The sequence below is a fragment of the Thamnophis sirtalis genome, unplaced genomic scaffold, assembly GCF_051295495.1.
Source record: "Thamnophis sirtalis isolate CommonGarterSnake01/CBP01778 unplaced genomic scaffold, rThaSir2_p1.2 scaffold_8, whole genome shotgun sequence".
Classification (NCBI taxonomy): Eukaryota; Metazoa; Chordata; class Lepidosauria; order Squamata; family Natricidae; genus Thamnophis; species Thamnophis sirtalis.
In genome coordinates, this window is record NW_028261388.1 from 31728572 (window position 1) to 31746265 (window position 17694).

Genomic DNA, 17694 nt, shown 5'->3' on the forward strand with positions numbered 1-17694 from the left:
TCTCCTACTTAGCTATTACCCCACCTTCCATTGTAATTGCTGGTAGGGCATTACTTGTATGTTCTTTTTTAAAATTTGTTTTTAGAAAATAAAAACTTAGGTACATGGTGATTACCTCTGAGTCAGAACATCAGTATTCAGAGTACAGGAATTTCCCCTTTGTTTTGATAAAGGACTTTAAGGAATCCACAGAGTCAGAGACAATGCTGTAGGATTAGCACTGCTTAAGGACTTTTTGTGCTGCCAATTCTATGTCTGGAAGGTGGAGGGATTTGGACAACATCTACCCTCAGACTCTAAAGTATGAAAACCTGACATTAGTCGCAATAACAGATTCTGATTAAAATTCTGTGCTTTAACCACAATGTCAGCCATATTCTGGGTTTTGGCAACATCATAAGCCTAATTACAGCATAGTTTAAGAGTGTGTGTGAATGAGCCCAGCAATTTCTGCTTGGGAAAATATGCCAGTCCTCTCTTTCATTTGCAACTTTCCAAGGCACAAATAGACTGGCATTACAAAATTAAATGTATTTTGTTTACAAAGGGACAGGGGTGCCAATAAAATCTGTCACTGAACTACATGAATGGGCTTCCATTTCTACCCAGCAGAGAAGTGCAAGTTTCACAGAGTACATACTGTACAAGGCAAATTATAGTCAAGTTCTTCCTCACCCCATACAGAGCACTTTTGGTAAAGTGAACTCCTATATTTCTTTTCACAATTTCCCAAATTTCCATGCAAAATTAATTTGCACTTTTCTATTATTCCACAACTATCAAAACATAAATACCATGCAACTAAAATATCATTTCCTCTCCAAAAATTTAGTCCAGTTTTTTAATATTTGTCTATTTTGAGATTATTTTATCAGATCAAGTAAACTCTTTCTAGTAAACTAGAGACATTCTTTCTCTCTTTAGTCAAATCTAATTTAATTTAAGATTAAGTGTAGTTTAATAAACTGAATCATATTTAGTTTCCACTTTTTCCCCCATGTTGTCTCAGAATTTGGGGACTTCCATCTCAATCTACCTTATTCCATCTGATCTAGAAAAATGGTACCATGTGAGGTTTATCAGCAGCAGTACCAGCTTTAGCAGCTGGAAAAGAAGCGGTTTATGATAGCAGATAGGAAGTACAATGAAGAAGCTGTAACAACAGGCAAGGATTCACTGATAGCAATACAAAATTATTTGACTGTCTTCTGATTTACTCTAGTCTAAGGGTCCCCTAGAACAGACTGTTGCCTGTTGGAAATGGACAAAGATGGGCAAGCATGCAAAGTTCTACTTGCATGCGAGCACAAGTGCCCAATGTTCATGCTAGCGGAGTTTCATATGCAAACGCAAGTACCCACCACTCGCACAATGGAGATGTGTGAGGGTGTGTGCGCCTGCCATTCACAGGCCTCCCCGCAGAACCAGGCCGGGCTGCCAAGCTTGAAAGATTGGGGACTGCTGCTCTAGTCTACAGAAAATGAATTTCCAATAGTTCCTCTAATATCAAATTTCTCAAGTTGGGAATTTGATCTTTCAGAGGGAATGCCAGGCCAATCAAAACATTCCCACGAGTAGTCACCTATCCATCTTGCAATTCCTTATTCTATGTTCATGCATTAGAAAACTGTTATATCTTTCTTTAGCCTTTTTTTCTTTAGACTAAATATACCAAGTTCTTCATAGGGCCTGGGGTCAAAGCCCTACATTTTTGTTGTTCTTCTCTGCATTATTTCCAGTTCTTTAGCTTCTTCTTTCTACTGTAGTGATCAGAACTGGACACAGTACTCCAAATGCAAATCAAATCCTATGACTTTGGCATTATTTACATGCAAAATAATTTGGCATTATGCATCTGTTTACGCAGCCTAAAACTACATTAGTTTTTTCGGCAGCTGCATCATATTGATAGCTCATACTTAATTGTGGTCATTTCAAAACACCCATATCCCTCTCATTAACCTTATTTTAACCTCTATTAAAGATGACCCATCTTGTACCTGTGCATCTGTTGTTTTTTTTTAATCGAAATGCAGAATCTTACTTTTCTTATCAATGAACGCTTTACTGGATAAGAACAAATGTTCAAGTCTATCAAGATCCTTTTAAATTCTGAAGTGTTAGCAATCGTTCCAGCTTTGTGTCATCTGCAAATTTTATGAGTATCCCTTCTATTCCAAATATGTAATTTATGAAGATGTTGAAGAATACAGAACCTAGAACAGAACTCTCTGTACTTCCCTCTGTGTGAACACAGACCCATTAAGGACAATGCATTGGCTATAGTTGTTCATTCAATTGCAAATAACATCTGGTAATGGAACCTGCATCCCACATTGTTCCAGGTTATCAAGAAGGAGGTTATCGTCTATTTTATCAAATGTCAGGTAGGAATTCAGTTAGCTAAAAATATCACACTAAGCCATATCTTAGTGGTTTAGCTCAACATCTCTGCCCTTATTGAACAATCATTGATTAAAAATTTATGACTTAAAATGATGTGTTGTACCTACCTAGAGACTGAAGAAAAATCCAGAAGACTTTCCTAATGTGTTCCTTATTTCCTAATTAATGCACATAACTTCCTCATGGAGCAGAATACTTTAATCTCTAAGTAAGTTACACAAAAAATAAAACTTTGAAGCTCCAAATTATTTGAAATCACTGAGTAGACAAAATAAACTGGACTAAATAGTAAAAAAGAAGCAACTTTGTGTTGGCACGTAATGGGTCGCAATGACCTAATCAGGCTTTAGCTCTAGTTTCTCTGATTCTGTGGTATTTTATCCTGCCATAATATTTACAGTACAACAATATTTTAAAAACTATATTTAGTTTCTATGGAGACAGGAATTGTTTAGATGGAGTCAGCAGCTAAAATAGTGTCTTTCCTCTTACAGCTTATTTGTAAAATCCCACTTTTTAAAAAACTCTTCTGTATTAGCTAACAGACAAAGCTTCATTTGCCTACCTCCCCTTAACTCATGGAAACAAAGTAGTTGAAGAACAGCCAAATTATTGACAGATGGTTCTGAACTCTTTTACTGCAATCTCAGTTGTAGAAACATAGGTAGCCAAAAATCTTCTGCCAAAAATATGTGAGAACCATTGCCAATTATGAAATTGATGCTACAGAGCTGAAAAAGTCCCACAGTTCAATGTAGTATTAGGTAATATTATCTAAAATATTAAAATCAAATGTATTGCTAAAACAGGAAATAGAAGTGGATGCTTCTAATCAGGTTGCTTTAGATTTTTTTTTTACAGAAAGAAAATTTTATGATAGTGTCGTAAAAAGTGACACCATAACATAAAAATGTTGCCCTCAGCACTCAAATAAAACAAGAGGAGCTATTCCTGTAATAATATCTAAACCAGTACTTTGTAAAGCTCTATTTTTTTCATAGTAGTAGCATGCTGTAATTTAAGCTTGATTTAAAGGAAAGTGTAGCATTTTAAAATATGAGATTCATATAAACAGATATAAAGGAAGTCCTGCATACAAAGAAACATTTATTATACAATAGTTCTGAAAGATTAAAAACAAAAAAATGAGACACAGCCATGATATGTCACATTATTTGCTATATTCTAGCAAATAGAAACATTTTATTTGTCATCTGCTGAACTCCGCATATTATTTCAGTTTGTGTCCTGCCTTTCCATCTCTGTTTTGTTATTTTACACTCATAACAATCCAGTGAGTCTGTGTATGAGAAGTAATGATAAGGGAAGAGACACATGAACCTTAGTCCTTCCAGCACTATAATCATGAAAATATAGATAAACTATTTATTTAAACAGTGCTTATAAACATTAATGTAATATATGTGGGATGTATGGAAATGAAAGAAGAGTTTGATTCACACTTACCTAAAATAATATGACTGATATAGGAAGAAAAAGTCATAACTGCCTTCAGTATTTCTTGTCCTAAAGACCAAGTCCACTGGTAATTCTCCTTAAAGTTCTACCAGTAAATACCAGTGGTAACCAGTTTACAGCCAGACAGCACCTCAAAGAATTTTGACAAAGTTACATTAATGCGTGACCCGACAAATGTGCACACAATAGCACGGCGAGAACACCGCAACGTCATAAGCACGCCCACAACAACGCACCGACAAAACTGCGCCCACAAAAGGGCGATTTAAGTTAAGGTAAGGATTAGGGTTAGGTTTAGGGTTATTACGTTGTTTTCGTTGTTTTTTGATGGTGCACTTTTGTTGGCGCGCATTTGTCGGCGTGCTTCTGTCGGCGCGCTTCTGTGCGCATTCGTCAGTGCGATTTCGACCTCGCGGTTTTCTCACTGCGGTTTTGTTGACGGAGTTTTGTCGAGCGCACATTTGTCAGTGAACCAGATTAATGGCATTTTGTTTGACTTATTTCTATATAAATAAACACATTATTTGGATCTTTTATTATAAATCTAATAAAATTCTACCATGATTTGCTATTATTTATAGTTCTGAACTTAATGCTTGGCTATTCTCCTGATCTGGATCATAGCACGTAATCTAACTTACAAGATTTTATTTTTATTCCTGTGACCCACCAAATGCACGCATGACAAAAGCGCGCCGACAAAACTGTGGCGCTAAAACCATGACATCATCAATGCGACGTCATCAACGCAGCGACAACAGCGCACCGACAGAAGCGCGATTTAAGTTAAGGTAGGTTTAGGTTTAGGGTTACAGCGCGGTTCTGTCTCCGCGCTGTTGTCGCCGCGCTTCAGCACTCATTCGTCGGCACGCTTTAGAACTCACGGTTTTGTCACTGCGGTTTAGTCGGGCACGCTTTTGTCATTCGCCCTTTTGTCGATGAACCTTTTATTCCTGGATTTTGCCTTGTTTTCTAATTATGGCATTTTTTTCACATAAATATATGAGAGAAATAAATTGGATGGATAGCAAAATTACTTTCAAGTCAAGCTTACATGGACACAAGCAAGCAGTGTTCTGGCATGATACAATAAAGATATGCTATTGGACTTCTGGACTTTAAACATCACTACATTTTGTTTATATTATTATGGCTTTTCTGATATTGTTCACTGCGAGTCACTCTTGACAACAAATTCAGGAAAATCATCCTTGAGATATCCTGGCTTTGACCAAACCACTAGCAATATATCTGTGTCGCTCTTTTTAAAAAAAAATAGTAATAATAGTAGCCAACTGTTTGGTAGTGAATAATAAGCATAAGATATAAAATATAGCCTATCCCGTTATTCCAATAAGTTCTTTTGAACTCATTGGAAATCTGGAAATCTGATTAGAGAAGTGGTCACAAAAGTTTTTAGACTAGGACATACATTTCAAAGTTTAAGAATCTGTCATGAAGGCTATAAAAATAGCTTCCAAGTATGAAGTATCCATTCACCAATGGCTGTCTTGGAAGTCAACAGCAGTCAAATGCCCATTTTCCAGCTAAAAAGAGTCAAACTGGTGATGTTCAGTGAAAAGCACACTCACATAAAGCATACATAACACATATTTAGCCCTAACATGTTCAGAAAGATACAGGTAACACATACGTATATCATAGGTGTTTTTAGCTGAGGCAAAAGTTCCTCATTTCTTTTCTACTTCTCATATCCATGGCATCTGCAACTCTTCTTTCACTAATTACCTTTCATATCTTCCTCCTTACAGCTGTACTTCATCTTTTTTTCCTTAGTAGGTCCAGAAATTTCCAAATAAATAATAGCTGCAGCCACCTTCTTCTTTATTGGGGTTAAAATGAAGCTCAGAAATATTATGGGAAATCCAGAAATAACTAAAAAATAATATTTGTTTTCCATCATCTATCTCTTGTAAATTAAAAGACTCTTAGCTAATAAAAAAGATGGACGAAGCAGGGACATTGATGTGTTCCAAGTTGAGTGTCTAGGCATCATGGTGCTTGGAACTTAGAATCTTCATGCCTAGCTTTATCATTCTAAATAAATGAAAGCAGTTTGTTATCTTTTCTGATAAATATATATTCTCAGCTCATAAAGTATGAACATGATGTTCCCTGAAGAGTACATTCCTAAAGAAGTAGGGTTTAAAAACAAAACTCATATTAACAAGAGCTACAGGAGATTGAATATTATTTTCTTTTATAGTGCCACAGGGAAATCCCATCTGCCCTTTCCCTACCTTGCCTTAATCTATTTATCTGGGTTTTGTCTTTTCAGGCTGAATATGAATATGGCCACTTTTAAAAAAGAAAGCTGAAAATTCAATTAAAAAAATGAAAACTAAATAATGTAATTATTCAGTAAATAATATACATTGAATAAACAATGCACACTAAATAGCAAAAAACAATGGGTACAACATTTTATCTTATTTTTTCTAATGTGAAAACAAATGTCAGGAGCGCAAAATTTGTGCTTTTGTAGTTAGTCCAGATGCACCACATGAATACCTAACTGAAGTTTTTATTTCTAGAAACCTTTACTCAAACCTTTCTCTCAGTATTAATGAGACATGTTCTTCATTTCCTGTATTAAAGTATTATGTAATATTTGCTCTGTCAGCCAGCTGCAAACAGTAATCTCTGAAGATTGCATTTAAACTGAAATGCAAAGTACTTAGTGTATCAAAAATGGTAAACAGAAGAAAGTATTTCCAGGATGTATTATAATCAGATTATAAATCATGCAAACCATTTCACCTGTATATGAATATTCATTCAATAGCCAAGAAAAACAAATTTGAGCTTTCCAACTCCTTTTGCATGTGAAGCACTACTATCAGAGTAAACATTATCTGAAATAGTTCCTCCTATCTAGAGGACATTCCATGACCAATTCTTTACAAATTAGAAGTTTCATAATTCCTCTTTTCCACATATGTATCTCTGTAGCCCATCCCCTCTTCGCAACCTTAATCTTTCTTATATCAATATATACACAATATATTGGAAATGAGTAAAGACAGAGAATATGAGAATGGGGAAGGACAAAGAAGGTATTATACTAATGTATCATTATAATTTATTTATTTTTAAATTATCTTTTTTTCCATTAGGAATTTTTCAAACTTTTATTCCCAAATAAACCAATAATATATAATTAAATATTCCAATAAATATTAAATAGAAAAGTATTATAAATGAGGAAAAAACTATTAATATAATTCTCGCTTCTTCCAGATGCCTAAAACCAAGAACAAGTCAAAATTAATAGGGGTGGGGGCAGGGGGGCAGAATTCTATTGCTATAGCACCACAAGTAAAAATGTTGAATCCTGTCTGGTAATTACCAATCTATTTTTCAAAAGTGGAGACAAGGGAGTAACAATCTGATTCATAGACAAGCTGGCTTGGAAGAAGCTGCCAGTTCCAGACCCTGCTTCCAGAATATTATAAAACAGGGCATTTTTAAGTATACTTATCAAATACTGTTTTAATAACTATACAGAAGACATAATATGTAGATTAAACTGAATTACTCATATTTTTATGATAATAACCATCTTTAGAAAGTCAAGCTTCAGTTCCTATGACACAGCATTAATCCCTTAATACTTACCACATAATTTACAATATTTATGCAAGCATAAAAACACATGTAGATAATCAACCATGACTGCAATCCTAAATTCATTTTATTGGGAAGTAAATTCAGTTCAATCTATTACAACATATTTCTAATAAATGTTGGGCATTGTAAAAGACTGAATTTCAATGATTCAGATCAAACCATTTGGTATATTACAATATAATATGTAGTATAGTACATATGGTTTTAAAAAAAGTATACTATTTTAAACATTCATTAATATGCATAAGATTTAACCAAGATAATTCTTTCAATGAATTTTCTGCAATCATACACACTTCATCCATTTGTAAAGTAATAGAAAATTCAGTATAAAATCTAATGAAGACATTCTTCTGTAAATTGAAGCCTATTCTGCATTTTTTCCTGTTTGTAGATCAAATGAATACTATCTGTAAAACCTTATTAAAACCTTATTAATACTAACTAATTAACCATTCTAAATATATTAAATGAGAGAAAGTTAAAAACGGTTTTAAAGGGAAATGTACATGCACTTTTACACACAACACACCCCTGTTTCTCATCTGGCCTTTCCATCATACTTGAAGAATTGTTTTCTAGTTACATCATCAGGAAATAAAACACAAGGAAAAAACTCTTGATGTTCATACTTTTCTCAGAGGAGGCCAGCTAAGCTTGGGTGTTCCCCCCTCCCCCTTCAGCAACTCAGAAAATAAAATAAAAGTTAAACAAATCCAGTTGTGTTGAGGAAAAAAATTAAAATATTGCTCTGCGACCACTTCACTATTCTATTATTAATAATGAGAATTAACTCCTCTAAACTTTTCAATGCATTCATTTTGGCCACAAATCAATCTGACATATGAAATGTTTCACAATCCAAAGTATTTGAAGCCAGAAAAACACACACAGGCATAAATATGCATGCTCGCATGCACATATACATATATTTGTAGTTCTGGTTATCACTAAACTACACTAAATACAGAATGAGGCTGCACAATATAGAGTTCCTTATAAGGTATTGCCATGACGTAATGCTTCATAGGCTTTGGGCAAGCAGAGAGTTTCTCTCTCATTGTTTCGTGTAACTGCTGGAATGCTCACATCCCTAATGCCTAAGAGAAACACAATCTGAACACTACTGAGCAATAATTAAATCAAGAACTCTTCAGTGCATTTGCTGAAGGTAAGAGGGAGACTGTGGGAAGAAGTTTCTTTTAGCAGCCAATAGGCATTTTGCTTCAAAACAGCACAATTTTTGGACTTAATGCTGAGATCAATTATACTACTAAATAACTTTCTGGTTCTCCTTCTAAGCATAAAAATATTTCAATACAAAACTAAAGCATTAAATTAAGAAAAAGCAAGAGATAGGAATTACACATAATTTCCAACTGTGTGCTGGACAGGTCATAACTGCATTTTAAACTGGGAAAAGATTCAGTGACTTTGTAAATAGTATGAAGAAAGTTGTAGCAGCTTTTTGAATACATCATGTTATATGTTATAGACATGCATTTATTAAGATGTATTGTGCTTTTGAACAGCTTTAGTAATTTTAAATTTGGAAAATGTAAATTATAAATCAAGTAGCATTGACAGTAAGATAATTATGACTTTTAGAATTTTAATTCATTTTTAAAACTAACTGTATATGCTCATAGGGGGGAAAGGTTTTTGTAAATTTAGAAATGTTTTTCAAGAAAGTCATTTTATTTTAGAAATTGCTTTTCCCCGTTCTGTATAACATGCTGTTGAAAGGTATTGATCAATGTAAATTACCTGGTCCTAAGGACAGTCACAGTATGAGTAATCACATATTCATGATAAGATTGACTGAAGCAAACTAAATTAGACATGTAAAGCATTTATTATTTGGAGTGAGCATGGGAATACATTTGAAGATTTTATTGCCATTTATTCAGATCATTCTTCTAATTCTATATTCATTATGTAGCTTTCTTACAATATATAAAATTTCTCAACTCATGAAAATAGATCTCTTCAAAATACAATAATAACAATTGCTATGCCCATGAATGTAATTGGATATAAGCAATGTTACTTTAAGAAACTCAATAGAATAATGTATAAAACAGCATAGTTTATTAAGGACATGCTTACAATGTATACAAATTTAAAAACTATTTGTTTTTATTAATAAATTACATAATCTATTGTTAATAAAATATTCTAAATATCTACTTGTCAGAGTGAAATTCTCATTCACTGCTATGATGACACTTTTATCTGACCAATTAACCAAGTGTAAAGGAATAGTTTCTAAGATTTTAAACTAATAATCTAATGATGAATAATAACCCCACTTATTTGGTCCTTTCAGGCTATTTTGGAAGTTAAGAGCAATTTGCTTTACTGATTTTCAGAATAAACTAATTCAAAGGAATTGGGATTTTAAAAGACTATTATTTTTAAGAATCTCTTTTTAAAATGTAGCCACCATGTTTTAGTTGGATTTATAAAACATGAATTATGCCACCCACAAATTTTGTATAATTAACTGATTACTTTAAATATATCCAATATTTTACTGTTTATTAATTTACAGAAATATTACTAGATTGAGAAAACAGCAATCTCTTAAACAAAGATCATCAGGCTACATAAAGCATTAATTATAACACTTTAAAACAGTTTGATTTGCTGAGAAAGCAAATGAAAGAGAAACATTTTTTCCAGTCATCTGGTTTAAAAACGTTTGAAAACAGGAAATGGAAATAATTACAATATAATTTAAACACTAATGGATAAACTGCATTTATTCTATTCAAAACCATTCTCTTTAATCTGTACATCAACTAGAGGTTTATAGCCCATATTATATGTTTAAAAGTTTCCATTCAGATACCAAGATTTATTTGGTTCTCATCAGTTGTTTTTAGAATTTCACCAACAGATTCATTTTCAAAACTACAAATCAGGTTTTCCTCTACTCAGTGCCATACAGAAATATAGGCCTACAGTCCTTACAATCAATCATGGCTAATATTTTGGTTGGAGAGTGGACGAAATACAGTCTAAAACAACTGGATAGCAGAAATGTAACATAGCTTATTTTCTTATTTTGGTTATCAATAAATTATTTTAGATGATATTAACAGATTAGATAAATTTAAGTATTTGATTTCCATGACAGATTTGTACACGTGCTTAACTTTCCCAGTCAAATTAGTGACTTAAGTATTGTTTATTGCAGCAATTCTGTTTCTACATAATAAAGCAAAATGCTATAATCTACATTGCAGTAATTCTCTTTCCAATTATTCTTATTCAATATTCACAAAATCTTTGTAACTCTGAAACTCAGGTCTTATAGATTGCTATGTTTACAGAAGCTTGAAAGACAGAAGTTTGAAAGATTGTGGACAGGAATAGCAATGCTACAATGATATTAATATTACAGTAAATTGTGTAGATTTAAGTCATATTGTCCATGAGATGAATAAAATTTCCATTTTTAAATAAATATGAACAGTGCTACAATATGATAACATGATAAATTATGTCAGTTGGTTTCATTTCCTACACTATTTTTCCAATTATACAAGTTTGGCTGTCACTTAATACTAAACAATAACATTGTTCCTCGGTGCTTCTTATATGCTTCTTCACATTGAAGGAGCTCAATTTGGCCGATGTTGCAATTGATTATTTCATAATACAGCAACTCATGTTTAGTTCAAACACAAATCATGTGTAATATTATGAAGTTTTATCTTGGGAAAGTGACATGAATTTATGCCATGAAGAGCTTTATAGGTTATCACCAGGACTCTTAACTGAACCTGAAAGCAAACTGGCAGTCAGTGCAACCCATGGAACATAGATGTAATATGAGCTGATTGAGGTCTATACGTAATTGCTTATGCAGTGTCATTTTGCACCAATTGAAGCTTCTAATACTTTTTAAAGGCAGTTCCAGTACGGCACACTGTAGTAATCCGTATGAGTGATACCAAGGCCTGAGTGATTGCAAGTAGGATGTCCCATACCAAGAACATCCTACTTGCGGTATACAGTACGTACTTGTGCAAAGGCCCTTCTTGCCATAATGTCCTCCTCCCGTTTCTCAAACAGGAGCTGTAAGTCTATAAAGGCTGCTAATAAATTCTGCTGGATTGGTACAATCCAATCCAGAACAAGAGATGAACAGTCCCAGAACCACAAGCCCCAACACATAAATCCATTAAATCTTGCTTAAATTGAGCTGGAGTCATCTTCACCCAATTCCAGGCACAAGATTTTCAGAGCATCACATAATTGGCCAAAAGTAGGGATATAATTTTAGTATCATCAGCATACTGATGCTACAATCAGCCTCTGTTATTGGATAATAAATTCTCATTGCATTCAATAAAAATAAAAACCTGATTAAATAAATTATAAAACCCTTACATTTAGCATCTGCCTTTTCTCCAAGGAACAAAACATTACTTTCATGATTTCCCTCCATGCTACCCCAGCAACTCTGTAAAACAAATTAGAACTAAGAAAATATGCCTTCGCCAATATGACTTAGTTTACACACTTATCATGTCCTCTCTAGTGTTTTCCAAATCTCAAACTCTTCATCTCTTGGTCTATTTATTATCTTAATAAGTATGGGGAATCTATGGGCCTACAGATGTAATTGAATTACATTTTCTAATCAGCATGGCCAATGGAGTAGGAATTAGGAACATCTGGGAGATTATAGGTTCTTCATACCCATTGCTACCGATAGCAGTAATTTCAAATATAGATGGGAATGTTAGCACACTTTCCAGGGCAGGAGTAAAGACCAATTTAGTAGCATTGAAACAAAAATATTTAAAGTGGTGCTATATGACCTTGGAAATTAAACAGATACATGGGAAAAAAGAATGGAAAAAGAAAAGGAGTTCCTCCTATTACATGGCCATTTCAGTTTATGAAGCTTGATCCTGTGGCCAGGGCTTCTAAAAAAGTGGCCATATAGTACAGTTCTTGAAACTATTATTGTAAAATAATATTTTATTATCAGTAAACCTTGTGAGCAGCACAATGAGTTGTTACTGAAGGAGCACAGTGGCAGTATTGTAGGCTGACTTCTGAGGTTGGTAAAATGGTTGGGGGCAATATGCTCGCTCTGTAACCACTTAAAGAGTGCTGTAAAGAAGCGATTCCCAACCGTTGCAGCTTAGCAGCCTGGCTAGGTGACAAGAGAACCTGGCTGCGCAAGTGGCGGGCAGTGCGCACACATGTGCGGAGTTCAACTTGTGTGACAAGTGGGTCAGCACACACACATACGTGTGTGCAGCTCTATTTATGTGAGAGGTACACTAGCACACATGCACATCTGTGCGCAGCTTGAGTTGCATGAGCATTGGGATGGCGCACACGCGCCTATGTGTGCAGCTCAAGTTGACCTGTGTACACATATACTCATACACTAGTCTGACGCTCGTGCAAGTTGAACTGTGCATAAGTGTGTGTGCTGGCCTGGGACTTGCATGGCCTGCTTCCAAATAGGTCACGACCCGGTAATGCGCCATATCTTGGAATTTGGGGACTGCTGCTGTAAAGCACTATGAAGCAGTATATAAGTCAAAGTGCTATTCTTATTGCTACTGACAAACAGCCATTTTCAAATTCATCTAAAAATATAAGCTAATTTAGGAAAGCAGATAAGTGTCAACATTCAATTGATTGTGTTATTGTACTATTTTGCTTCAGTGTCATTGTTGCGTAAGATATCAACACTATCCAGTAAAGTGTACTAATATTTGAAGGAAAAGCTGACAGGGGACTTCACAAAATTAGTCAGTGGAGCATCTAGATATAATGTTACTGCCCTAATAACATTTATAGTGAAGCAATGCTCTCTGAACTCTATGAGGCTCACTGCCTGGTCATGCAAGTACTTTTAGAATCAGAATATTACTGTAATGCCCAGCTTTCTAAAGGATTATGATCAGAAAAGTAAAACCTATGGTTTAAATACAATATTTTGAAATCAAAGATAGACATTATTCATATAAAAAGAAACATTTGCAGAGCAAGAGCAGAGCCCACTGAATACTGTATTGGTTTTTCTTACCAAGTAAGTTGCATATGTTTGCCACAATTCAAGAAATACTATTACTATTAGATACATGTTTTCTACAGTTCAAGAAATACTATTTAGCAACTGTATATAAAACCAAAATTCAAAAACTTTTCAGTTTTAAACTATTTTTCCCCAAAAAGGTGTTCTAAAGAAGAATTCAGCTATTAGCTAGAGTAGTTTAACTTTCCAGTTTACAAACAATATATATGTTGAAATATTACTTCTAATATAAAGAGCTGCTATGTTATGAAAACAAAATTACAACTGAATATTTTCCCAGAACAAAATAGTAATAGCACTTAGACTTATATACCGCTTCCTAGTGCTCTTACAGCCCTCTCTAAGTAGTTTACAGAGTCAGCACATTGCCCACAGCAATCTGTGTTCTCATTTTACCCACCTCAGAAGCATGGAAAGCTGAGTTAACCAGTGAGCTGGTTAGATTTGAACTGCCCAACTGCAGCTAGCAGCTGAAGTAGCCTGCAGTGCTGCACTCTAACCACTGCGCCACCTCAGCTCTTAAGCAGAGCATTATCTTGGTTCAAATTTGTCCTTTCAAATTAACCAAACTGATAATCTTGGGCTGACCACAAATTTCCCGTCGCTGTAACTCTAGCAACAGAATTGGACCACATGGGATAAGATCACTGATTCTGTACAAAATATTTTAAGCACTTTAGTGCCAGGCCTACTAATAAGATCTTAGCAGAATTTTCTGGGCTAGTTTAAAACTAAAGAAATGTTTAATACTAAATTCAGGAGCTTACAGCCAAACAGTTATATAACATAAATAACTAAATCAGAATAAGGACAATATATCCAGCATGAGATCAGTCTGACCTCTGATTATATGGAAAAGGTTAAGTGGTAAGTTTAATTTTAGCACAAAGAAGACAAAGTTAGATGAATTAGAACTCAGGAGATCTTTCCTCATAGTCCTGTGTTCTCACCACTATCCCACATCTCTAGCGTCTAATCTTTCCATTTCCTCCTGTTACCCTTCCATCTGCATGACAGTAATTTCCTTGCTGATGTAAAAGTTAAGTGACTTCCAGTTTTGACTGTTCTAAATAAAATTACTTGTTGCTTTTCTGGCCTAGAATAAATCTGCCCATGAGGAGAAAAAAGGAGACAAGAAGAATTTCATACATATACAATTCCCAACCAAGCTGAAGAGGAAATCAGATGGCCCTTTTGTTCAACACTTTACTCATTCAAAGTCTTTTTAACAATCTTTAACATATTGTAATAACAATTATGATTCAAACCATGATTTACAGTTATAAATAAGATCAAGTTTGTTTCTGATGTCTCTATGGATGGGATCGGACCAAAATTTACAAGCCGTTTTGAGCTAAGGTGGGAATTGTCCCCAAGAAGTACTTAGTTTTTTCTGTAATCATTCTACCGCTGTCCCAGTAAAGAGCTGGATACTTATAGCACAGTGGTGGGATTCAAAAAGATTTACTACCAGGTCTGTGGCCTTGGCTTGGTGGCTGTGGCAGGGGAAGGATACTGTAAAATCTTCATTCCTTCCCGATCAACTGGGGCTCGGGAGGCAGAGAATATATGGGGGTGGGGCCAGTCAAAGGTGGTATTTACCGGTTCTCTGAATTACTCAAAGTTTCTGCTACCAGTTCTCCAGAACTGGTCAGAACCTGCTGAATACCACCTCTGCTATAGCAGCATTGTATTGGTACTCGTCTAGTAATGGTAGACTACTCATTCCAACCATATTGTAATTCTTTACCTATTCTGCCCATCTTAGTCTAGGACAAGCCGGCAATACCAAGACAGCAGAACAGGATAATGAAAAAGCAGTGAACATAAACTACTTGGCTCTGCTGAACAGATTGAATCACTGCAAAGCTGAGATGACAGACCTCCCAGGGTCTCCCAGGCAGAGCTGGTTTTAGTTCAGCTATCTTCAGAACTTTGTTGTAAGAAAACCTCTGCTTGATTAAAAAAGAACAGACTGTACAGGAGAGTCAACAGACAGAATCCTACAGCCATATTTGTCCCACTTATGTTGACTTTTAGGCAATAGTCAACATTAAATCAATAAATATTCAGTTCACCTTATTTTATATATTTATTTATTTTAATTTGTCAAACAAAAACGAGAACAAGAATGATAGAATAAAAAAGTACGTATTATTAATAAGATTAAGATTCTAATTTATTATTATTATATAATATTTTTGAATAAATCTGTAATATAACAAGAACTTTAGGACAACTGTTTATAAACAACAAGGGAAGCATGAATTGTAGGATGCTTTTATTGCATACATTAGCTGTAAATAGATATAATACTTTTCGTAGTACTAAAGAAATTCAGGAAATTCAACCTTTCAAATATTCAAATATTCAAAAAAACCTCTTGTTTTATTAGACAAGAGTCTAATGACAAATAGGAATAGTTATTAATCCAAAAGAGAATTTTTGGTTTTTGCTTACCTTTACCATTTTCCCCCCTTCCAAATCAAATAAAGGTACAAATATTGGTTTAGAATGTCTAATCAGCCTGAAACTTGAATATTTAAAAGAACTCTTTCTCTATATCAGCAGGCCAGTTTCCTTAAATCTGGGCAGTCTACAAAGATAAGTTATTGTTCTACTTTTGGTTAAAAAAAACATTTAATGATAATGTGAATAAGATACTGCAAGTAAGAGAAGACAGTAATATGGAATATTCTCCCTCAAGAAAGACTTTAGGTGACTTTTTGAGTAGTATAGAATGTATGTCTTTTAAAGCCTATTTGTTTCACTAGATATTTGTAAACGAAGTGGCCATTATACAGGTAGTCCTTGATTTGCGACCATAACTCAGCCCAAAATTTATGTTGCTAAGTGAGACATTTGTTGACTTTTGTCCTTTTTTATGACCTTTCTTGGCTCAATTGTTAAGTGAATTGCTGCAGTTGTTAAGTTAGAAACATAGATATTAAAGTAATCTGGTTTTCCCATTGACTTTGCTTGTCAGAAGGTCACAAAAGGTGATCACATGACTCTGGAACATTACAAGCATCCTAAATATGTGTCAGTTACCAAGCATCTGAAATTTATCAGGTGACTATGGTGATGCTGCAACAGTCATACAGTGTGGAAAAGGTCATAAGTCACTTTTTTCAGTACCATTGTAACTTTGAACAGTCATTAAATGAACTGTTTTAAGTCAAGGACTACCTGTTAACATATGGTATGATGTCTTGTTTTGATTTTTTTTCCCATATCTGGAATTAGATTTGTCTTAATGATGGCTACTTTATATTGTTATCTTGCTGGAATATTTTTTTCTAAATGGGGTATATTTTAAGTATATTTCTACTATATAAATCAGTGGTCCTCAAACTTTTTAAACAGAGTCCCTCAGACTGTTGGGGGGCCGGACTGGCTCGGCGTGGCTTGATGGTCATGTGACTGGGTGGGCGTGGCCAATTTAGCAGTCCATTTTGCCTTTGTCCTTGCTGTCCTTGCCCCTCCCCTACTCATCCACCAGCCCTGGATCACGTGGCTGCATGGGCGAGATCACTGCTCAATCAGCTGACCCTCTCCCACACCCTTCAGCCTTACCTTGGGCAGCAGCGGTGTGATTAGAAGTGCAGTTCAACGAGTGAAATAACTAACCAGAAGTGCAGCTGAAGTGGATGCTCATTGGAAGATGAGGTCGATGGTGAGGAGTGGGGCCAGGGGCGGGACTGAATTCCACCACTCTGCAGGTCAGCTACTTTGCATTGGCAGTCCATATCCGGCCCAGGGACCATAGTTTGAGGATTGGTGATACAAATGGTACAAAAGGGAAATGTGAATGGGGATTCAAATACAGCTTTTTACTTATATATTATTTCCTGGCATTCAACCATTCTAAGGGTCTTTTCCTAATTGTTTTGAACACCTTTGTCAAAAATGTAATACCATGTTAAATATCAAATCAAAATCATTTTTCCTAACTACTGTTCTAAGGTAAAGGTAAAGGTTCCCCTTGCACATATGTGCTAGTCGTTCCAGACTCTAGGGGCCGCTGCTTATCTCTGTTTCAGAGCCGAAGAGCCAGTGAAGATGTCTCGGTGGTCATATGGCCG

At 34.9% G+C, this 17694-nt stretch overlaps 2 protein-coding genes across 4 annotated transcripts in view; one reads left to right on the plus strand and one right to left on the minus strand.

The window, feature by feature from the left end:
* Positions 1-17694, minus strand: part of CMSS1 (cms1 ribosomal small subunit homolog) — a 150695-nt gene that overhangs the window by 112444 nt on the left and 20557 nt on the right. The window lies entirely within an intron of this gene.
* The window catches only part of FILIP1L (filamin A interacting protein 1 like), a 67507-nt gene that overhangs the window by 32262 nt on the left and 17551 nt on the right, over positions 1-17694 (plus strand). The window contains exon 1 of one of the 3 annotated variants that reach the window (XM_014067049.2): positions 8602-8707. The exons of the other annotated variants lie outside the window; for them this stretch is intronic. The gene's annotated coding sequence lies outside the window, so the exon portion shown is untranslated. Of the gene's footprint in view, positions 1-8601; positions 8708-17694 lie in introns of those variants that run through there. 3 annotated transcript variants of the gene reach the window in all.